General features: G+C 39.4%; 1 protein-coding gene across 1 annotated transcript in view; it reads left to right on the top strand.

Moving 5' to 3' along the window:
• LOC111867047 (protein TANC2) overlaps positions 1 to 23554 on the top strand; it is a 634194-nt gene that overhangs the window by 51560 nt on the left and 559080 nt on the right. Inside the window, exon 2 of the mRNA XM_023856516.2 lies at positions 15007 to 15072. The gene's annotated coding sequence lies outside the window, so the exon portion shown is untranslated. The remainder of the gene's footprint in view (positions 1 to 15006; positions 15073 to 23554) is intronic.

Below are 23554 nucleotides of genomic sequence, written 5' to 3'. Positions count from 1 at the left end.
TGAACGCAAGAATAGTTTTGCCAGTCACGGTAGCCGAGCGGTCTAAGGCATGCACTGTCTTCGCTCGCTCGGAAGCCGGGATCGTGGGTTCGAATCCCACTAAAGGCATGGATGTTTAGTGCTTGTGTGTGCGTTTTTCTGTGTTCGTCTGCAGGTAGTGGCCTTGCGACGAGCTGATCACCCGCCCAAGGAGTCCTACCGAATGTGTAAGATCTAGAAAAACCGAAGTGAGCGGAGAAGTTAATGGAGGTAGGCCTAGGCCCACTGGGGCTGTAGTGTCAAGGAAAAAAAAAAGAATAAATTTTCTTTGTTCCTCGAAGTGTATTAACTTCCAACCTACTTCAGAGGTCAAAGTGCCCTTCCATTTTTGTGAAGTTCTTAAATGATGCACGCAACAGATTAATCTAAGTACACTTGATTACTGTAATTAAATCTAATTATATAAGACGCAAACAATTTCATTTTTTCCAGTACTTTTTATTTTCAAGAAAGCCTATGTGAAAAACTCTGTACTGTCTGAAGTTTAATATGGTAAGAATAATGTTCTAAAATGATAGGCTTTTAATACTCCGATGCACAAAAATAGACCTGATTTATGTGTCTATATGAATCACTATGCAAATTACACAAGAAAGTTCGTCTGAGCATATGTTTCACTTTCGGACCTGCAGAATAATTTTCCATTACATTTCTTAGCGAAAGTCTACAGTAATTTTTCTGGTATTTTTATTTTCAACGGCTTGAATCTAACCTAACTATTATATCCCACCCTCCCACTGAAAGCTGCTTCTCATAATATATCCGTTGATATTTGAAATTCATTTTCGAAAATCTGAGTACGTAATAAATTAAAAGGAGAAATGTTGGGTTTGAGATCCTCATAACGATGCTGTTTCCAAGCCGCAGAGCATTACAGTCCAAAAGAGCATACTCATAACTGCTAGCGACTTCTACTCCGTTCGGCGTGATAAACATCTATCGTATAATTAGCTCTGCATCTCCATCATACCAACCTCAAGAATAAAAAGTGATTCAGAATATCAAGGAAATTGCTTGAAGAATAGAAGTACTCCGCTGATAAATATGTAAGCATATTTCCTCTTCATTTTTACCTCATTCTTTTGCTTATTCGTCTTCTTGTCTTCCCTTCCTTCTCGCTCCTGCTTTCTTTTCGGAAGGTTCTGGGTTATTGTCTTGGTCCGGAAACAAGCTGTCAACACTGAGGGCTTCTGTGGGTATCTTGAGTTCCTAGCTGCAAATGTTGGAATAACGCCTTAAATTAGGCCACCATCGTTACCATCCTCATCTCTTTAAATGTATCATTTCAGTGGCCATCCTGCTGCAAAAAGCGGGCGACCGGAGATAGGGTTAGACAAATCAAGAATAAAGAGTTCTATCCTCTGGGACGTAAAGCCATGTAGTCCGATCAAAGTCAACAGACGTTTCGGCGTCGGTTGGCTTTCAACACACTATACAACGGTGCATCCAAGAAAATAGTACTCTTCATAACCACCGCTATGAGAACCTCAAATCCTATTAACCAAGAATAAAGGAAACGTTTGTCTTTTTCTCATACTTTCCCTGCTTTTCTTCCCTCTTCATACACATAGTTGTCTTACCCTTCTCTTATTTCTTCTGTGGTGTCCTCTCCCTAACAGCCTATATTGCATGCATGCACATATCCACTCTGTCGATCTCTCCTGCCCTCTGTCTTTCTCAAGCAAGATCCCTTATCGACAAGCATCTAGCCCTGCCGGCGGGCATTTTGTAACTTATTATGCAACAAGAAAAGTGTGAGACTCATTTTAATCCACAGAATATTTCGCAACTCTCTGAAAGTGAAGGTACAGCTAGACCACGATAATGCCTACTTTTCCCCTTTTTGTCCCTTCGAATCGAGGACGGTCACTTCGGATTGGTAGATTTGTCTGAGCTTATGAAAGGTCCACGAAATTGTGCTGGAGGCCTATACTAAACACGCTTGCACAAGATGTTAGTCTCTCTCTCTCTCAAGAGAGAAAAATGAGTCTATGAATAGAAATACTAGTATCTTCCTACGAGTTCGTAAACTGACGTTAATTCCGTTTATTGACCCATGGTACGAACCTCAAAATAAATGTCTTCACGGCTAATTACCTGATAAAATTTGTCCTTAGAAATCTATAATTATTAAATTTCTAAAATAGCTGCTAGTTTATGTTGTGCAACAAGAAACGTAATTGTCATTAGAAAAAAGGACTTTTATTGGTCTTGTATTAAACCATTACTACCCATGTAAGAACTGAGGCCGTGTTTTGGAATATGGCGCCTTGTTGATCTTGTGTTAACCGATGTTTCGGAGGAACGTATTTCCTCCATCTTCATACAAAATCTACACGACGCCACGTCCCAAAAGGCGGTATTTTCCACTTCTGTCCAGTTCACGTCTTCCTACTTTATTTCTGCAAAATACATTTTAATATTATGCTCTCTTATAGCTCTGTTTTGCAGCATTTGACCCAGTGTTAGGTTTTATATTATCTGCCAACGATCTGTTTTATTTTATATATAGACGAATAATCCTGAGTTCATAATATTGCAGTCCAACATCCTGCTCCATTAGTTGGACACCTGATATGCACAGTATGTGCAGTACAGTCTTCTGTAAGCAGCACTCTTGTAACTTCTTGGTTAGAACTCTACTTAGTCCATGATTTCATGTGTATCTACAATACGTTTTGGCAACATGGGACCCTCATGAGACTATGCTGATTCTTATAGATTTCAGCGCCAATGAGATACAAAATAGCTGTCTTTGTAATACTGTAATATATATATATATATTGTACATATCAAGTGATTCTACATTAATAATATTACAATATAACAGCAACATATCGGTCTGCACCCATCAGGCTGCGCTGATATGAAACCACATGACGTAACTACTGACAGAGGAAGCCTTCAAATCCCTTCTGCCTCCCTGGTTCCATTAACGGATCCATTCATGGAGCTCTAACACCTACAATACAAGTTTCGATATTCCGAGCGGTCTGTTTCTCGTGAGGTTACTTTCATATATCATAAATATGTATAAGTATTGTTATTACATCATTTTATTCCTCCATTACCCATCGAAACCACTTAAAAATCTTTTTCTCTGTTCGGTTCGTCAATTGGACTCGCTGTTCAAAAGAGAGTTCAGGCAGTACTGCTTCTAGTTTGTATTCGCGAGGTGCCAAGTTCGAATCTCGGATGGTACACCGGCTATCCTGACTGAGATTTGCATTATTTTCTTCATTTCTTCCAAGAAAATACTGGGATAGTACCTCAATTTGGCCACGACCACTTCCTTGGAAATACTTTTATATTTATAAAAAATATAGAAAATTCTAATAACGAATATTTTTATTTCAAATATTTACGTTATACTCATCACTCACTCATGAAGTTGAGCCCTTCTTGAGAAGTCACAAATTGTGCAGCTACTCAAGAACTTCCAGCATTTTATGGAAACCGAAGGTTCATTACCGTGTTCACAAGAGCTGTACACTAATCCATATCCTGAACCTGATCAATACAATCCATAACATTCCATCCTATCTCTCTGAATTCCATTTTAATATTGTCCATCCACCCACGTCTTCGTCAACCTAGTGACCTGTTTCCTTCTGACTTTCCCACCAATATCCTCTTCTCCTCCATTCGTGTCATATGCCCTGCTCATCTCATTCTCCTGGACTTAGTCATTCTACTTATACTTGGAGAAACGTTATGTTATATGTTTGAATAAATATGCGGCAGAAAAGTTTCTGCGTGGAGTGTGGTACCCCTGATCCGATTTGTGTTTGGAGGATCACAGTGGCCGCGTGGTCTAAGGGGGGAACTGTCCTCGCCCTCTCGAACACTGAGTCGTTGGCTCGAATCTCACTCGAAGCATACATTTCTTTGTGCGTGTATTCTGTGATTGGGCTGTTCTGTGTGTAGGTAAGGGCCTTGCGACGGGCCTATCCGCAGACCAATGAGTTTTAGAGACTGTGTATAGGATTACGAATCTGAAAACGCTGTGAGTGCCCAACAAAAGACTGTAGGACCATTGATTAATAGCGAATAAAACTGGGCTTCAACGGCCTGTAATAGGAAGTTTATTAGGAACCAGGGCTTTTACATGAATTAGTATGCACTTCCTATACGAATGACATCACAGGCTTAGATGTGTCTCGATCACACCGCAGGTCGCCAACAGCAACATAACACCTGTCCTGCCTCCAGCAAAGCACGTGGCCTAAACTTCTCGCCTTTTGCGAGATAAGTTTCGGCACTTGTTATCGTTTTAAAGAAATTAATACACAACAGTTAGGTTAAATTGCAGATGAAGGATTATCCATATTGCATTAGGTATGCTTTGTAGAAAGTTGCATTGTCAGTATGAGCTCATTAAGGGACAAGCAGATGCAAGCTGATAAGCAAGTCAGGACTAGGTTCAATGTTTTGTGTGATATAACACCTTGCAGAACAGAGAATGGACCTTAACTATTAGGAAGAATAAATGGTCACCACTAATTCAGCTCTAAGAACCAAAACAATAGGCCTAATAAATATAAAAATTATGTGCGTTTGCATGCTGATGATGGTAATTGTTACGTGGGAACATAAATGTAATAGAGAACTGTGTGATTTTTCAGGTCAAGCACACGAACTGATATAGAATCTTTGTGTGTTGACATCCGACCTGTCTTCTTTATCTTTCTCTCTTTCTTTCCACTTTGCTTTATTTCTGCTATCTTTGTTTCTTTCTTGTTTAGTTAAAATTACTTAGAGATTAGGCGATCTAATTTAGTTAGTGCGAAACTTAAAACTAATTTTATATTATCTGATCTTACCTTTGTCATGTATAATTTTCATTGTAAGTGTTTAATAATATTGTGACGCTTAGACCCATTGTTAGACGACTCAGTGAACACATCACGAAGTCTGAGAGCTCAACAATAGGGCATCCATTGCTAGATAAATAAACGCGCACTCTTGACAAGAGAAGACGGTGTTTTCCGTGGGGTCCGTGACGAGGAGTTATAAAATGGCACAGTTAGAAGGCGAGACGGAATACAGAAGAGTACAACGGAGTAGTGGAGAAGTGAATTGTGGTCTGAAGTCGAGAGTGTCCAGTAGAAAAAAAATGACTGTGTGTCAGATAATGATCTGTGAACTGTTCTAACCAGTTTGTATAAAGGTCCAATAAATTCGATCACCAAATCCGAAACCCATGTTATTTGTCACGGAAACCCCGGTTACGTGACAATATTACTCTTACTATACAGTGAAATATGTTGACACATATGCCACTTGTCCGTTCAGAAGGTGCAATGGCTATAGCCTCTTACTCTAATTAGCTAACAATGCCTTGTTGGAGAACTTCTGGCAAAATAATTGGATTATAGGTATGTCTATTGTGACAACTCTGGAGTGATGGACAACATAATTGATTACTTCCGACAACTTCCCCCATTCGACTTCATTTTGCCATCTTTGTCTGTGTTATATATCTTTATGCAGGTTAAGAAAGCAGGAAAATAAATTGGACTGAGAAATATCGGCAGTTGCATATTTCTTCTGAAGAATTAGCCCTTAGGAGTTAAAAAGATGAGTTCTTTGTTCCGAACACCATTAGCGAGCTGCTCAATCGTGTTCGTTCTTCCAGACATCCTTTTTATAATTAAACTATTCAGCAGGTGTGTAAGTGTCAAGTTCTCTGAAAAGGGCTTCAAATCTCTCCTCTTTAATGTCTCGTGAATTAGAGTTAAATGGCATAATGATCTGTCCGATTTGGCACTAAATAACCAAGAAAGAACGCCGTACTGCTAATGACCTCATGAGAATAAATCTGCCACCGTACATACAAACGATTTCTTCGTTCAAGCGCAGTTTAAATGGTAGACGGATTCGCATTAATTGATGCCAGCTGTTATCTTGTTCACTAACAATTACTTTTGCTTGGTTTTCTTCCTTTCTTTCTTTCTTTCTTTCTTTCTTTCTTTCTTTCTTACTTTCGTTCTTTCTTTCTTTCTTCTCAATTTACATAAATGTGCCCCACTTGCATTTTGGTTCGGTTATCCCAAAGTTCTCCTAATATAAATTTTGATTTTTACAACATAATTTGCATTTTTCTTGAATTGTTCACCTAAGTTGTTTAATAATTGCTCCTCTCTGAAAATATAAAAAATCAAACATCCAATCAATCACTGAAGTTTCTGCCTATGCCTATTTAGATTAATGCATTATCTTGGACACGAACTGATCGTTTTCCACGAATCTCGAGGCATGTATTAATAGAATATCTCGGAACTTCAGGCTAAATAAAATGAAAAAGTGTGTGACCATATTTTGAACATTATCCAGCGTCCTGTCCGGATACAGTGACTGGTTCTATCAATTAGGGCCCAACCGAGTATTTTTACCTGAGGACGAAGTCAGAATCCAATCTCCGAAACGTCGTCTTTAAATAAGACTGGACGAAGGATAATGACAAAAAGTCTTTGATTTTAATTTCAGGCTATATGCTCCAGGCATCTTTCAGCTTCTCTTTTCAACAAATTTAGAAAGTGAAAACAATGCAAACCCTATTCCAGCTAGGGCCGTTCTTACGTTTTATAATCCAAGTTGTCTTGAAATATGTGTAATAATTATTAGGGTATTTCTTTGGGAAAGACAAAGAAGACACTGTGTGCAATTTCCTTCCCATAAACGGAAGCGGTTGTGACGTATGCCGAGAAAAGGAGTATCCCGTCATTCACTTTCAGAGATTATCAAGCTGCGAAAACTTCAGTCAATATGGCCCGCAGCTATATATACTATACTACAGTACTCTTAAGTCTTCTTAGTTTGCTGTCTTCGCCAGTCCTTGTCTGGTAACGTTTCCTAATAATAAATATTCCTATACTTTCATGTTCACGTCCTTACCTGCTGGCTGCTGTCTAACAACTAACTCATTACTCCAACTGTCTACTGTCAACTTCAAGTGTCCCGCAGCTAACTAACTGCTTCAGCTGTGATGGCGAGGACCGGCAGAAAGTCAACAGCCATTCATCAATTATTTAGTTACAGGACAGTTGCAGCTGAATGAGCTGTGAGACAGTAGCCAGTCAGTAAAGACGTGAGCACGAAAGCAAAAGAAGTCGTTGTCAGCAGCTACTATCTACCAACGACTAGTAAACAGAAGACTTTATGAGTGATGTAAGTCATCTACAGAGTGTGTAAATCAGTTATATTTTTTTAAATAATTTTGTAATTACAATTCACAAAAGTGCAATAAATAAAATTATTATTCCAAAACCCTTTTCTAATCACTAATACGTGACAGTATAATAAAAATGTAGACTAGAGCTGTAACGGTCCGCCATGTTTAAAAGTGAAAACCCTTTTAAAGGGTGCGCGGTCCGCAAAGTGTTAGGGTGAAGGTTACTGTTCGCTTGCTGTATCTGTATTACGTATCCGCCAAAATTAAATAGACCTACACGAAACTCCAGATCCATAAATCTTACTAGCACACAGGGCTGACCAAACTCCTTTCTTACATCACGAATTTGAACTGTAAGCAACATGTGGATTTCATGTGCTTCAGTTTTTCTTATTTTCATCTTTTTGTTTTTATATATCCGTTCTAATAAGAATATCGAAGAATATTATCTCCGGATAAACTTGTCATATGACCTGTCAAAATGTACAAATTGTAGAAATTGCTGCATCACAGACTTCTAACTGTGAAAAATTATGGTCTATTAAAACTTTAGTTTCTATATTATGTTGCGGTTCTGGCAAGATTCATTCCTTGTTGGACCCAGATAAATATACACGAGAGCACTAAGTGTTTTGCTTCAACATCACGTGAAATACAAGCCCGTCAACGGGTGCTAGAAAATATCTAGAACAAAGATTCCTGTTAATAAAACAACCCCCCCCCCGTAATTCTTATGTATAGGAAACCAAAAGTTACTTTTGAGTATTAACAAAAGAAAGGTTTACGATAGGTCAGTCGGACTTGGCCTTAAGTTTGAGCCCTGCAAGTCTCTTCAGCGTCTTGCATAAGAAATGGGAACATCGTAAGCGAATGCGAGAAACACAAGATAATTATTGGAACAGAGGCCTGACCGTACAGACTCGAAGTTGCCCGTTCTTTGCAATCACATGACGCAATAAGTTCTGTGACTTGTGTATTCAGCCAGTTCGCGACGACAAACTACATCCCGAGCTGGTATTTCTTTCAGACAAGAAATCCGCGTCTTTAACACCAAGTTCCAATCCGTAATGTAAAAGTTTGTATTTGGTTTGCCCTCAGTTTGGAGAGGACCGGAGGTGCTATGTTTTGTGTTGTAGTCAGTACTGAGTGAGACGTAAGACAGAAACTGCAAGCATTGGCTTTCACTCGCTGACGTGGTTCCTGTCCAATACCTCTACAAGTATACAAAATATTAATATGACCTGTTGCTACGTACGGGGCGGAAGTATGGACCTTAAGAGTAACAAAAGAGAATGCACTGAGAATGTTCGAGAGAAAAATAATACACAAAATATAGGGACCAGTGATGGAAAATAATATATGGAGGATAAGATACATTGAAGAGCATTACTGAAAGGAGAAGATATAGTAAGATTTATCAAGTCACAGAGAATAAGATGGTTGGGACATGTCGAAAGAATGGAAGATAATGCAATGTCAAAGATAATGTTAAAGAAATGCTATTTTCTAAAACAAAAAAGGAAGACCCAGAATGAGATGGCTAGACGATCTTGAGAACGACCTCAAGAAGATGAAGGTGAAGGTGAAAGAATGGATAGAGAAGATGAGGAATAGAGAGCAGTGAAGACCGGTTGTAGAGGAGGCCAAGGCTCACTCAGGGCTGTGCGCCGAGTGGTGTGGTGTGGTGTTAATAGTAGGTACTCCTATGTAAATAGGTAAATATGTCTCTGTGCTTAACTAATTTAGCACCAAACCATAAAGACGTATGGTCAGGGGAAGTATAACGTCACCATTCCTTACCTGGGCAGTAGTAGAGGGAGGTGAGTAGCTAGCGTCACAACTCCGCCGTTTTATCCCTTGTACCCATTGGATATGAGCCTGAGTGGGCCCAAAAGCCAACCTGGATGCTGTAGGGCACATAAACATCTCTTACTCACACTTGGAATCGAACATTGGGCGTCCAGCTTGTAGTTCGTAGCTATGGCAACTAAGCTGTTTCGGCCCAACTATATTATTGTTCCGTAAAATAAAATCGGAGTGGTTCCTTGTCTCATTCCAGGCTGGAGGCTGCGTAATCTCGGTGAATATTTTCGCGAATTACATGATGCCTACTAAGCATACGTTGGCGTAATACCTTAACATAGGCCACCAAACCTTCCCTACAGACCCTTTCATATATGCGATTCGCAAATCGTCGCCTGTAACTTTTTCAGTTGAGAAAACGTCGTTAAATAAAGCAATAAATAGTAAAAGACGGCAACAAATTCTTGAATGTATTGTTCTCTCAATTCAGTAGCGCCCTATTTCAATTGGTCTACATACATTGGTGGCTGAACTTCCGCAGCTCGGCAGCACATGGCATCCGCTTTGAAGCGTTTCATGGTTTCCTTGGCAGATGGCGCAGTGGTCCAGCCAGCGTCCTGTGGGATGCCTGCTCGGTAACTCGCTGTGGTGCGGAGCGGGGGTTATGACGGTAAAGTAACCCGAATATTTAACAAATGTTGATGAAGATTGATTCCCTGACATACGTGTAAGATAAACCGGTTCGTGATGTTAAGTGGAAACTGATTAGTTTCAAGTAAAACTACAAAGCCCGGTTAACATAGATCCGTTTAAAATGATAATGTAATAGAGAAATCAAAGATATTCATACAGACGGCAACACATGCTACGAAACGGCCTGAGGCCATTTAAGATAAATTAAGCTGTTTGCAGGCGCGTTTCAAAAATAAATCCAAAAAACCACCTGTCAGTATCTTCGTGTCAAGGCGTTATCCTGCAAATAGCAGCGCCCGAACTATGAGATCCACTTCTGTGTAATGAATACAGACCAATGAGCTGTATCGAACTGATTCGATTTAGAGCTTAATTCTGTTCCCCATCAAAATAATTTGGTTCAACTTCAATTCCATAATATTTTTTATACAGACGGTGGGACTCCCTGGACGAGTGATCAGCACGTCGGAAGGCTGCTTACCTAAACACAAGACAACATACACAGCATAAACACACACACACAGATATTCATTCCTTTGGTGGGATTTGAACCCATGATCCCAGCGTCCTAGCGAGAGAGGACAGTTCATGCTTTAGACAGCGCAGCCTCAGTGATTGACAAGTGAAACTTTCACTTCACGACTATTAACATTCATAAGTCATTTTAATTCAAATTAAGGCGAACTTTACTTAATGACATTTTGGACGTGCATATGGTACATAACTTTTGATTGCAGTAACCGTGATTAGTTTTTAGTTATTAATGACGTTTTTCAACTGCATGAGTTATAGGGTAGGGCAAGAAATTTCTAGCAAAGGGCTAATATGATAACAGTACGAAGAGCTGCAATTGAACAGAAGCAGTTGGCAACAAAACCGCCATTTCTACACCGGTCAAGGGCAAAGGTATAGCGCCAGGTGGCAGGGTGATCTTGAATGATCTCTGAAGTTTACGTACGGTACTGTTACAGAACTCTCCTGGAGTAACTGAGGAAAATGATGAGAATCCGCAGGATGATCGGTCTCTGGGACGAGAAGCGTATTGGGGAACCCCCAAATACAAGTAAACTAACCATTCGACGGCGATTGTTCACGTGGGTCTATTCCCACAGCACATTTTTGCATATATCAGGCCGTCATTATCTTCGGTATGTCTGTCTGTGCGACCCTTGAGTGAAAAAGCACAATTTATACAATGTACTGAAATGCTGTCTGGTATGATGAAGCAGGGGCGTATCGAGTCCAGAAGTAGTCGAATGAAGCTGTGCAGAGTAATTATGGCACATTTCGTTTACGAACTTCAGCTCGAGTACCCGCTGTCATGATATTGTCACATATCAAAGGTTTGTGTGACTTATAGAACAGGGTTTTGGATTTCATGATCGAATTTATTGGACCTTTATATAACTTGTTACAACACTTCACAAATCATTGTCTTGGACTGGACACACTCGACTTCTGACCGCACTACACTAATCCATTACTCCAACTGAACTGTCAGTTATGGTTGGCTTCTCGGGTCGAACTACACAGAAAACACACCAATTTTCTAGCAACGGATGTCCTCTATTGTTGCCTATTAGTTGCTACGAGATGTGTTTACTGAGTCATTGCCTACCAATGAGTCTGTTTTCCTGGTTATTCTCAGTCCTCAAGGCAAATGATGGAATGCTCCTAATAGGACACACGTGCTAGTTAGGTGACCAGTTAGTCTGTAAAACGTACATAAGCGTGTTAAAATCGGTTTCCAGGATGTAATGCCCTATATTCCGTTGAAAATCAACGGACATTCCGGAGAAATATATCACCTTCATCTTCAGGTTCGAAGAATAAGCAAGAAACTAGCATGAATCACGGCAGCAAGCAGAACTTAAGATTCAGAAGAGGGAGACAACATATTCCTCCGAAACATCGGTTAAATTTTAATGGACTACACAGCGTTATACCTCAGAAGATAAAACTCTTCATCACCCCCTCTGTGAGAACCCCAAATCTTGCATAATCGCCCCATTTTATAGCTAGATTTCATCTTTTATGTAATGAAACCCTGAGCCTTAACCCGAGCTAATGCCCAAAATACCTTGTATATATTTCATCCAGATGATGCCTGAGAAATTTTTCCCCACTGCTTCCTTGCCACATTAACAAGCCAGTTCAGCTTAACAGGGGGCATCTGTTAAAATGTCGACCGTGAGTAGGACGTCTCGCTTCACGTTATTTTGCCTTATTGCCGCGGGCTAATTTAGTGCTTTGTGTGGTTATTTAAATTGCTTTATTTATGATCAAAGTATTATGCAAAGGAACGGTATTTCGACGTTAGTATAAAGTAGGATGCAAGAATTTCTCTATGGGAATACTTTGCTACGGCTTCATGAGTGAGGTTCTCTCCCCCTCTGAAGTTTCCCTTTGTTTCATATTAAAGTTTTAATGTGTTAACATTAAGAAAATTACATGAAGATTTATCTAGAAGAAAGAGGCTGCAGCAGGATGGTAAATTAATATAGCGGAGAGCTTCATAATTTATTTCCTTTGCCTGGTATTAACAGGCGATTAACCAACACAAAAACATGGGCGCCACAAAGAAGAGTTAACGCAAGAAAAGCTGTGGTCGCACGGTCTAAGGCATGAGCTGTATTCGCTCACTCGAACATTGGAAGCGTTGGTTCGAATCCCACAAGAAACATGGATGTCTATCCGCGTTTATTCTGTGTTTATATTGTTATGTGTGTAGGTAGCGGCCTTGCGATGGGCTGATCCCCTGTCCAAGGAGTCCTACAGGCTGTGCACAGGATTAAGAAACTGAAAAGACGGGCTAGGTCCTAAGGGGCTGCAGAACCATGGAGAAGGAGAGAGAGAGAACTAATGTAGTGTAACTGAAACAAGTGAACAGTTGCCTGAGGATGACCAAGTAAGGACGGAACATGTGGCAGTTTAATTGTAATATAAATATTGTTTTAAATTAAGGAGAAATTGTAAACAAAGTTTCATTAAAGACGGAATTAAATATGTAAAGTAGCCATTTAAGTAACAGTAATTACTATGTGTATACCACTCCCTCTATCATTTGAAAAATCTAAATTTTTCCAGCGTGGAGTATGTTTCCCACAGTAAACAGCGATCACTTCGTGAAAGAGCATAACCCAGTTGGTCATTTTAATAACGAAGCGCACTCGCCTTGAGGTGATTAGCGAATCTGTGGATATTATTTAGATCAACTTCATACATCATATGATTTAATAACATGAAGTTCTAGATAATCAAGACATGTAGTTGGTAATTTTTTAATTTTAACCCAAATACTCAAGTGAAAAGACCATTACATAGAACCAGACGTAGACGGGACTAGGTTATGGGTAGTAAACCGAGGAATCGGATTTCGATTCCCATCAAAGGCAAGAGATATTTCTCTTCTTCACAACATCCAGCCTAGCTCTGGAGATCACCCAACTTTCTACCTTGTAGGCACCTGGCATTCTTTCAGTGGGATTTAAATGACCATTGCGTGAAACTGACCACTCATCTCCACCTAATATGGAGATAAAAATACATGGATCAATACCTCAATTCTCCCATATGCCTTCATACCACAGTACTTAATTAAGTGCAGGGACACCTTTGTATTTTACCTGAAAGAGATGACGTTTGAAGAGGTACGCTGATATCAAATGGTTCGAAATAGAATCCAATTGTGTCCTCTGGCGAGCACGACAGTGAATTTTCGAGTTCCGTAAGAAGAAGAAACTTCTCAAGTGGAGTGGATATCAACTAGAAACACGTGATATTTCCCAAACGATTTTCCGCGAATCAGTGTCGCTCATAATTGTCTTAGCTTCATTATGAAATAATTAGAACTGCACTTCGAGCTAGCTAAATATATTAACACATACGGCTAGCGATTATCACGATTATGGTCCTGTTTACTTCGCGAGTAATGAGTCGCGCCTGCACAAGACACTCACTGATTTAACTAATGCAGATACCTTTTTACGTAACTAATACAGCATATTCCTCGAAAATCCCTTCCCTTATTCATAAGAGGCCAGCACTGATGCCCTTTCTTTGTCAAATCCGTTCAGCCCACACTCCACCCAGTTTTCTTTATTGTACATATCAACATCATCCCCCAGTCCACACATACGCATTCCAATATGTACTTCCCCTTAAGGTTTCACGACCAAAATTTTGTATGTATTTATCATGTCTCATGCGTGCTAGACGTCCCGCCTTATCATCTCCTTCAGTTGGTCATTCTACTAGTATTTCGTGAGGAACGCACTTTATGAAATTCCTCGCTATGCCGTTTTATTCATCCTTTCTGTATTTCTTCTTACACATAATTAATCTCTTCTCAGAAACCTTCTCAGGAGTTCCATTAGAAAAATAAATTACGTTTCATAATTATAACGTGACCTCATAATAAAATATTTCTGTAACAAAAATTATTCTATATACCCTCACACTGAATTTGTAGTTTATAATGTAGGATGTGGGTGATTGTAAGTGGCAGTAATAATTAAATTTGTTTATTATTATGTGTGCTATAGAACATGAGATGGCTTAACACTGATAAATTTCCGCTGCTCTTTTGTCTTGTCCTTGATCTAGAACAGATTGGGAATCATTGAAATGGTTAATACACTCATCTAATGAAATTTTTCTTAGTTGAATTTCTGTGTAAACATTGTAAAGAAGATTTCCTTGTTTAGACACGATCCGCATAGAAAACAGCAATTCCATCAATTCATCTTTGCCGCGGGAAATTGTATTCCGAGCTATTAATTTGTAACAATAAGAGGAACACACATACAGACACACAGACATAGGAGGGATTTGTGAAGTACACCATTGAGACGGTCTCAGATGCCGTGATAAACGTACCAGGTTTCATAAAGATGGGTTCAGGCATTCAAAAGTTAATAGGGGGAATATACAGACACACAGACAGAATGAAGATCTAATATGCATACTTTTATTTTTTAACAAGGAAAATATGCTACAAACATTCGAGTAGAAGTACATGTAAAATTAGAAAAATTAGATTAATAAAATTTACACTTCTTGTTCCCTATCCTCACGTGTTGACTCAGTTATAGTTCGCCAATCTTAGTTCCTACCCAAACGTCAGTAATATTAAAAGCAATACGCAATAGCTGAACGTTTTCGTAGCTTGAGACTTGTCCTGAAGCTGCTTCTGCTAAGGCTTCAAAACATTTTTACTGTGATGTAAGAAATGTTTTTAAAATATTTGGTTGGTTTGACAATGTGTAGTTTTTTAATGTATATTTTATTTCTTTTAGGAGGATTGATGAGCGTCTGGAAGGCGTCTCAACCAGGAAATGCGTCTTCTTCAGTCTCGCTATGAGGTAAAGTCCGAGTTCAAACCCTCTTGCTGCAATGTGGCTACCATAAGCCTATATATAAATGCTCAAAATGCTCGTTGTACTAAATAAAACCATTCTTCTAAGAGAATATTAATTAAATAAAAATTAATTTCCAATTTATTTAAAGACTGCAATTAGACAAACTTGTGATAATCTACATATACATATAAACAAAACGTAGAGAATGGAAATACAATATTGTGACGCGGTAGCGAGACAGTCTTGCGATAGCCGCCGATGAAGACAGTTGAGATCCAGCCACGGTCAGAGGCACTTGGAAGATAGCCGCTGCAGAGTGCGGTTTAAGGGATAGTGATTGTATTCCTGACTCTAAGTAAGTGTAGATAAAGGAGTTCAATAAATAATCGTTGAATGCGAGTGCTACGTGAATTTATTTGTCGCGTGACATATCCAACACGTGACATTATGTATGATTTTATTACACAGAACAGCAGTTGACTGGAAATTAACTTCACTAGTTGAAAAGGAATGTGGCATAAATACAGAAAAAATAAAATAAAGTAAGAAACTTATTTTATATCAATGAGTGATGGGTGACTTATTGACAAAAGCTGATGGGTGAATTTCGGGAGTTTGGCTGGTGTTTCTTCGTTGTAGCGAAAATTTGTCGCCTTTATCAATAAAGCGTTTTAATTTCTCAGACGCACGAACACAAATTAAGTTGACCCTCATGAAAACAGGAATAAATGAGAGGGACCTACCTTTATAGGAAGGAACTATTACACCGGTCTTGTTTTACTGATTATTAGAAGAATTTTAAAGTGAGAATAACATTCAAACTTGGAAACCGAATTATTATCCATGCGATTGAAAATGGCTGATAATGAGGAACAGTCGAATCACATCCGAAGGCTCTATCACTGTGCTTATATTGCTTTAACAGCCTTGGCACTTGCACGTACATGTAAGTGCACGGAGTATATTTAATATTATCTTCGGGTATCTTTCTATTAAGTCCATGGTAGGAAACTGGAAATAGGTGAACAGAAAAAAAAAAAAAACGTAATGTGAGGTTAATTAGGTCAGGAAGACTCCGCGAGAAGCACAGAGTAGCAAGTTGAAAAATGAAAATTGCAGGGCTCTTACCGCAATGTTCCATAAAATTCACTAAGTAAAAGATGCAGTTACCCCTGACATATGGAGCAGTGGAGATATAACTCCACTATTTTTCTGCTGGGCACTAGATGGAAGTGAGTGTTAAGCTTGACGCTCCTGCTGTCTTACCTCCGCGGAAACAGCCTCTGGTACTCATTGCATAGGTGTCTGGGCGGGTCTCAGAACGGGCCAATTAAATTATTTCCATGAACACCTGGCTAATGAGCGCTGCTCAGAACCTGGATCACTTTCATGCAATAAATTGACCTGTAGTATTGATATTTATGGCCCGATACGCTACAGAAAATAGGGCTTTATGTGCAATTAACATTAATTTACACTTCGTGCCAAATAACATCAATCAAATTTAGTCGTCCTTTTTGAGTATGTTATCGAGAGCCTCTAGTTGTCCTGAAAACAGGAGCATACTTGGGGAAGATAGAGGATTCCTTTTCCTACAAATTCATGAACGTGAATCCCCTCCCCATACGTCACCATGAATTAAACTTCTTTACTTGAAGGATAATAACTTTAAACTCTTCTTCTTCCTTGTCATTCGCATTGTCACTGTCACTGTCACTGTCACTGTCACTGTTTGTTCCGAGCTTTACTGGCTTAAAAGGTTCCTGCTCGTTTCCCGTTGTACTGGAAACCTTTACAAGCTTCTGGAAGTGAAATATTCGTAGCTGTTTACGCATTCATCTGCCTAATCATAAGTGCACCACTAACATTATTTTATAGAAGTAAAATTGTGAAGAGTCCTCACTGGATTTCGTTAGAACAGTTTTATCAAGCAAGGCCAGAACGGAGGACTTAGTAACAACTATACATCAAATGAGAAATCATACAAAATTTTAATTGGAGTCATACGGAAAGAGGCTACGTGGAAGGTATACGTGAAGACGAGACAACAGTGTTACAATGGATTTTAGGAAAATAGGTTAAGAAGGTTTTGATGTGCTTGAACTGGCTCAGATTATTTCAATTATGGGGTTAAAATACTTCCGGGTTCCATATAAGGGAGGATTACTTGACTAACAGAGTAACTCTTAAGTTTTCAAGGAATATCCTCTGCCATAAATTTAAGAACGTTCGTCTCATTCAGATGTAAGTAATTAGACAAAGATCGCTGGTTTTCGAATAGAGAAGTTGTATAGTATGGTAGATATTTATCCATGTTTCGAAGGAACACACAGCCTCCATCTTCATGGAATATGAATATGTTTCTGCCCTGAATTTGGACACAGTATAGTCCTCCTAAATATCTGCAACTACCAGGTTACATGATGTGACATCTCCAGAGACAGCAACGTTGACAGTTGCCGTTGTGAGAACCTAAACTCTTACAGAACAGTTGTAGGGCGATTTCTTCTCTGAATACTTAACGATGTTATCCTAGTAGTCTTGTATAATAATCGAATGTGAAGATGAGTGTATGGTAAATATTAAAGGAAGCTTTAGTGGCTAACATTTGAGCTTCTTTCTCAGAAATTTCTTGACGAAACTAATAAAAAAAAAAAGGAAATTCCCAGTCGGGATAACCGGAACCAGATACAAATCATCGAAAGTTTGGCGTGGTGGTAAAACTGTAGATTTCTATTTGGGATGTGCTGTTTTGGAATGTCGGCTGGCACAATGAAAATGCTGCTATAGTGCTTCGATTCAGCCTCGGCCACTTCCGTCCAAATCCTTCGCAAATCATCTGCCAGCCTTCAGTTCTATACTGTGCAGCCAAATTTATGCAGGCGCCGTAAAGCAACCCACAAATGAAGAAGAACAAAGGGAGGACTTCCTGAGTACGAAACTAGGATGTTAATTATTCATCAGCGATGTTTGATCTACACGTACATCTACATAAGAGACATCCGGATGTAGTGAAGTTTTCATTTAGTAAGAAGAACTTTCAGTGTTGCCAACTGAATTCTTCAATATACTTACTTACTTACTCGTGGAGCTGAGCCCTTCTGGAGGAGCCGTCAATTCTGCAGCTACTCAGGAATATCCCAGCATTTTATTGAACCCGAAGGTTCATTACCGTGTTCACATGAGCCCTCCACTGGTCCCTGTCCTGAGCCAGATCTATTCCATCCATACAATCCCCTCCTATCTCTCTAAGATCCATTCTAATATTGTCCACCCACCTACGCCCTGGTCTGCCCTGTTGTATCTTTCCTTCTGGCTTTCCCACCAATATCCTATACGCATTCCCAGAAGTCTTCAATGTAGCCAACAGAAATAAATTCTATTCCTCAGTTTCCTAGTATTTCCATTATTTGTCAACCCCCTGTACATGTATTTGTGACAATAATTACAGTCTCCAATCATATCAAGTTTCGTGTTCCCAGCCAAAATTTTTCATCAGTGACCGATATCAACATGCCAACATTTCCGTGATCGTCACAGGTCCGTTGCTATTTTATGCTCTACACAAAAGTATCACATTTTTAAAAACATGCTGTAATAAATAGTTTGTTCCGGTAGAACATTGAATCAGTTACGTTTGAACGCTCTTATAATGTTGAAGTTTCCGCCGTAGGCATTTTGGTATTTCTTCCCATTCCCCCACCATGAAGACTCCTTGTGATCTCATTACAATAATTTCTCACGGATTATCATTAACTGCAAGATTATTTTTATTGTGTTATTTTTCATTTTATACGGAACTTATATTAACAAAGCTGGAATAATTTTGAATGATGTATTCAGTACCAGAAAACGAGCATTGTTTTCATGCTGGGCTCGAATGATATGCTGAAATATTTTCAACCATAAAATATTTGCCTTGAATACCACCCGGTACTGACCTTCTGATTAAGACCGTATCTTGATGATTTTCCTCAGTTTTTGTTGTGAAATTCCGGAAAAGTATCTCAACACAAAAAAAACTGTAACTCCCTTCTTGTCCTTCTTTCGTTTTCTGAACGGATCGAATAGACTGAAAACTAAAACAGCTTTCTCATTAACAAACCTAGTAACTAGATTCTTCGTATGCTGTACTTAACAGTTTTTTGACACCACGAACCGACTTAAATAATGACTTTACTGCTTGACTGAGTAAAACTGAGCAGCACAGGTCAACGGTTACATTTCCTACCTGCTTTCGGAAAATTCCTAGTTCTCCTATCGGTCAGGACACAGAAACTCCTAACTGAAAAACATAATTGTTTCTTCTGTTATTACTGGCAGATACCGTTTTGTACTGTGAAGCAGAACACAAATCCAAACACCCTTTGCAGCTGATCCAGAATAAGTGCAATAGATTTGTCTAGTCTGACGCTGAAAGCTCTCCGAAATTGATACTAACACACAACATAGCACAACGTCTTTCTTGTCATGTTATTTTGCTGTCAAGAAATTCACTGTCTTGAGGCACCAGAAGATTTATCACCCTTTACAAAATCCTCATCGAATGTGCTCTATCTTCAACCAGCTTAATTTCGGACAGTCTTGTTGCGTAACACTACTTATATATATATATATAATTTATTATACTGCAATTGGGTTTTAGCCCGGTGGCAGTAGTACACAATAGGACACAACAGACAAGTGATTACACTAAGTGACAACACGTTCAAACAAAACACAATACACAAAACACAACAATAAGGACATCCTACCACAATGAATACAAACTAAATACGATTAACAACTACAACAATTACTTTTATAGGATCAATTGCAATATTGTTTTACATTATAGGTACGGTTCTTCAAAATTGCTTATTCCTTCCTATTTTCCGAGAGAAATATGAAAGTTCCCAAGCAACTCTCAATTCTCCCGTAATTGTACCACAGTGCGATTAGGCAGTCAGTACGGATAACAGCAGAACACATGTGCGGTATATCCGCTCACTTGAACCTGAAAAGAATTCACGTTGTTTCGATGACAGAATATCATTTGTCACGGTGTTCGAATGGCCGGTCATGAGCTGGGACAGAGAGGAACGACACAAGAGCGGAACTCTGAGCAGACGAATTACGCGCCGAGAGATAAACCTGAGTGCACGTAAACCAACACGGTTATATGAGACACATTACATACTACACGGCTTTCAGAAAGATGGCGTATTACATAACAGAGGACGGGGATATTCCAGGCACATCCTCACGTAGATTTTAACTTCAAAAGAGAGAAACACAACAGTGACCATCTGCTTTATGAAAGTCTTTATTCTGTTTTTATTTTTGAATACAGTGGTCAAGATCAAATCTAGGATTCCTTAAATTATGAACATGTGTGCTAGAATAAATAAAAAATGTCGAACAAGTGTAAAAAATACAAGGAGGTATCGCGTACAGATTTGGGTTGTCGTATGTATGTATGTATGTAGAGACAACCATGTATTAAACTGATATATAAATATTTATTGTAGTTGCACAGAATATACAGATGAAATTGAACAATTGAAGGTCGCTGGCTTAAGACTGCCAATATAAAAACAATCCTGCTGCTTGTAGTAATTGGAACACACAAACTCGCTACACATTATTTCAAAGTCAAAGTCAAGGTCACATTGCGACTGACAGTCAGCCAGCCAGTCAGTCAGTCATTAAGTCTTGGTCGGATATTAATTATTACCGTTTGACAGTTACGGTCTTTTTTTTTCTGTGGGGCGCCCTCTCTGACGAGATGACGGGTCTGTCTTTTGTATATGCTGCTGGCCCTAGCCAGCGCAGTCTTTCTCAGGTCCCAGTCCCTTGGGACCATGTTGCTCTCATCGAAGATTCTCAAAGAACTAAGAAATTTGGTCGCTGTCACATTACATGATTTACTATCATTCTTTCAGACTAATCGATGAATTATAGTCTCGAATGAGAAGGGAGTACGTCACATATGATACATTATACATATCAAATTTGAGGCATGTTGGTCAAGCAGAATTTATATTAATGCAGGAAAGTCTTACATGACATGATGTTCGTATCAAATTTCAGAAGAGCGATCACATAGTTTTAATATTGTCACGTATCCGGGATTTGCGTGATTATAAGACTGGTTTTGGATTTGATGATGGACTTTATTGAACCTTTATACAACTCGTTTGTTGTTACAATAATTATTGGCTCAGTCGGTAAAGTAGAACCGTTCATTCTCGACATTAGTCTAGTTGCACCTGCTCACGCTGGTTCTTCGCCTTCTGATTTCCTTCTTTTTTCTTCTACCTTGAAGATGGAGGCGATACGTTCCTATGAAACGTCGGTTAACACAATATCTACACTACGCCATATCCCAGAAGACTGCTTTCTTCATAGCCACCGCCACGAAAACCTCAAATCTTACATAGAACCGTTCATTATCTAAATAATCTCATTTGTTACAACGTCTGTTCACAGACATCCGTCATACTTTGTTCTTCATGCTGTAATGTGCGCAGTAACCCGCCCGGAATAACAAATGTAAGATAGGCATGAGCCATGCAGGGTCTTATAGGTAGATTGTAATTAAAGAAGCGTTAGCGTAAAGGGCAGACCAAGACAAATGGTTTAGAAAATATAGTTGGCTCCTTCTAATTATCTTTACTGGATAAGCGTCTTTATTTTAAAAATATTTCCACGGAAACATATATTCCTGTTGTCGCAAAATCACAAGTAGTTACTGAGCTTGAAATCTTAGGAGACAAAGACACACGTTATCAAACAAAATGGTTAAAGCTCATAAGGGCGATATCTCGTACCTTGAATGAAATGTGTTGATCCTTAAATCGGCTTCAAACTTGACCACATGTTACAGTCATATTTCAACCGCATTTTAAAGCCATTGGGTTATCACATAGACGTATGCTCTTAACAGACTGAGGTAGAGTCTCGGAGCATGACCGAATGTTAGAACCACGAGAGATCTTCACAGCTGAATTCAAAGTCGCCTTACAAGCGGCTCTATGGAAGTTGGCGAGAATAATAGTAATGATTCGGAACGCCTGGCTTATCTCCTGCTTAGCGAGCCAATGTGATTCAAACAAAGCCTTCCCCTGCTAAAGTTTTGCGTTTCCTTAACAGAATGCGCACCAGGGAATGTTGCCTGTCGTCAGTTTCAGTGATGGCGTTGTATCTGAGTATTTTAACTTCAGATACTAAGCAACAGAAGCACCAAGTGACTTGGAAAACTGTTATGAAAGATTACGCATTCCGTTTTGATAAGGGCTTTAATTTCTGAGGTCGACTCAACCTCTAACAGAAATGAGTACCAAGAATCTTCAAGGGGGGTGAAGGCCTTTACAGCCTGTTACAGGGATAGCTTTACTTTTTCCTTAAAGGCTTCAATTTTGTGTCATGTAGACCCGCTACTAGCAACGACCATGAAATAAGCAACTATACAACAGCCGTTGCTAAGTAAAGACTCCTCAAACCAACATGAACACAACAGTTCCACGGCAACAATTGCACTGAAACAGAGAACTGTTTCACACGAGGCCCGTGTCGAGATGTTATATGCAGGGCAAGTTAGGAGCTTGAGCTAGTGTTCAGTCGTTGTGAGCTGTTGCTGTTAGAAGCTGGTAGCTGAGGCCGGGGACATTTCGGGAATCCAGAGGAAGAGGAACGTCCGCCGTTGGAAGCAGCTACCAATCAACGGCATTGAAGACGTAATTGTGGACACTAGTGTAAGTGTGTAACCGTGAACTGTAAATTGTAGTCACTCGTTGTATATCAAAGAATCCAATAACTCCGACCATCAGTTCAAACACCGTCTATAGTTACACTAAAATCGTGACAATGTATTTTGTGAACAACTGTTCTTAAATGGAACTAATATCAGGTCACATATGTGGAGTAAATGTAAGTCACGTGTATGAGTGACTATAGACCGGATTTGGACTGGTGATGCGATTTCTTGTCTACTTATACACTCAAATTATAACAAGTAATTACAACAGTCTCACTGATTTGCACATTCAGTAGTGTTCTCCTTCTGTTACAGTCTCCACTAGTCGTTTCCTGGTAATAGCTTTAACAGTGGAGATTCTTCAGTTCCGCAGTAACGCCGTTGCCGGCTGGCTACCATTCCGCGACTGGACTCTTGCCCTAACTGGCTAACTCCCAGGCTGACGGCCATCACACACCAACCTCCTAGTCTTCGCTTCACAGCCTGACTGACTTATTTCTGAGTCTTATATTACAATCGACGGTCAGTTGACCAGTCTGTCTTGGAATAAAGCACCCATTTGGGGCCTACGGCCAGATTTTTATTACTGTCAGGCAGTTTCGAGTTTGCTGATGTGGGGCGCTTTCTCTGACGAGAGGACGGGTCTGTCATTTACAATTGCTCTTGGCCCTTGCCAGTGCAGTCATTCTAGGATCCCAGTTCCGTGGTACTCGTGACCATATTTTACTGTTTCAAATTCGAAATTTC

Source organism: Cryptotermes secundus, unplaced genomic scaffold, assembly GCF_002891405.2.
Source record: "Cryptotermes secundus unplaced genomic scaffold, Csec_1.0 scaffold60, whole genome shotgun sequence".
Classification (NCBI taxonomy): domain Eukaryota; kingdom Metazoa; phylum Arthropoda; class Insecta; order Blattodea; family Kalotermitidae; genus Cryptotermes; species Cryptotermes secundus.
The sequence above is the reverse complement of the archived record's forward strand: the minus strand, read 5'-3'. Positions and strand labels throughout refer to the sequence as shown.